The sequence below is a fragment of the Phragmites australis genome, chromosome 24 (assembly GCF_958298935.1).
Source record: "Phragmites australis chromosome 24, lpPhrAust1.1, whole genome shotgun sequence".
Taxonomy (NCBI): domain Eukaryota; kingdom Viridiplantae; phylum Streptophyta; class Magnoliopsida; order Poales; family Poaceae; genus Phragmites; species Phragmites australis.
In genome coordinates, this window is record NC_084944.1 from 18,554,259 (window position 1) to 18,555,794 (window position 1,536).

Here is a 1,536-nt window from a genome sequence, read left to right on the forward strand (position 1 = left end):
TGGTTGGACTAGGTGTCAACCAGCTAAAAGATGGGAACTGTGGAGAACAGATAGCTTTCCCCCGGGGCTGACAACCTTCATCAATCAAACCTTGTTTTTGTTCAACTGGTTTAAACTAAGTGTTACACTTTCATTCACATTGCATATAAAACTGGCTTTGCGCCCAAACTATAGCCCTATAGCTTTTATCCTTGGTTACCTCCCTTATGCATCTACTCAACCCCCTTAAAGTAGTATTAGGACTTATTGAGTATCTCCCATGCTCAGCCTTGTTGCTTTCAGATTGTGAGATGGAGATCAACCTCAACCCAGATGAAGTTAAAGGTCGCGTCTGCGCCCGAGTTGTCTGTAGCATTGGGTTGCGCTGTTGTTTCGCTCCACTCCGGCTATAGGCTCTTTTGCCTGGCTAGTCTGTTGTGGATCCTCGTCCACAAGACCATCTTTTATCCTTTTCAGGTAATTATTTTACTTTATTTTATTCGAAGTATATATTTGATATCATTCTAGAGAATTTTGTGTGTATTAGCTACTTGATTCAGGGACTGATACAGGCGGCACAGGGGAACCCGAGGTCGGGATCCTGGCAAAGCGAATCATGGAAGATGGATGGAGATGGCGTGTTAACAAAGTCAAGCAAAGGGGATGCTGGTGCAAGTGACAAGATGGCTCAAGGGATCGGGAGCGAGAGAAACTTGTCGGTGACCAATATCGCAAGATGAGGTACACGCGTCAATATCAGAGCGCTTCCTTAAGGTGTAAGAAAGTGGCGAGTAACGCTTTGAGAAGCGTGCAAAGGGTTTCATGGTTTGGCCTCAAAACCGTGGGGGGACTAGAGGAGTACGTGGCACCGTCATGAAGCTTGTGTCGAGGCAAAGCTAAGTCGTGAAGGCGTCGTGGTCATCCGATGGATCAAGAGCAAAATGGACGATAATACCCTCGTGGTAGGTAGGAGAGAATTGGAATGTGGTAGGTAGGAGGGGCACTTTGGGAACAAGAAAATTTGGCTTCTAAGGAGTCTCCCTATGCCTATAAATAGAGGGGTAAGGCTAGACGAGAGGGTGAACTAGCCACTTGAGCCCCTTGTGCCTATTATTTGTGAGCTTTGTGCTAGGGTTTTATAGGAAAGGAGGATGAGGGCTTAGCCTATGTATTAAGTGAGAGTTTTTTAGAGGAAAATATTTGTAACCTATCTAAAATAGGCTGAGCTCTGCTAGTAATGAAGTTTATTTTCCTTCTCTTGCTTGAATTCACCTCCTTCTAGTTTCTCTCTATTGGTTCCCTTGCGAGTTTACAAGTTTGTCGTCCTTCGGTTGTGATTTTCATTTTCGTGCTTAAGCTGAAATTTCCCACCTTGTTGGAGTAGTTCTTCTCGTTGCTAGAGACATAAAATTTGCATGGAAATGTACGTGATTAGGTATTGAATTCCCTTGCCTCTTATCTATCAACTTAGAGACTTTCTTCACCTGGTGTTAATCTTTTTGATATTTGGGTGTTTCTTCTCAAGATCCAAGCTTTGTGTGCGGATGAGTCATGGAT

General features: G+C 44.0%; 1 long non-coding RNA gene across 1 annotated transcript; it reads left to right on the forward strand.

Moving 5' to 3' along the window:
• The first annotated feature begins 337 nt into the window (after positions 1-337).
• LOC133906887 (uncharacterized) lies at positions 338-1,235 on the forward strand. Its single transcript, XR_009907866.1, has 2 exons — positions 338-456; positions 552-1,235. It is a non-coding gene; the product is annotated as an uncharacterized LOC133906887 (long non-coding RNA).
• Positions 1,236-1,536: the final 301 nt, after the last annotated feature.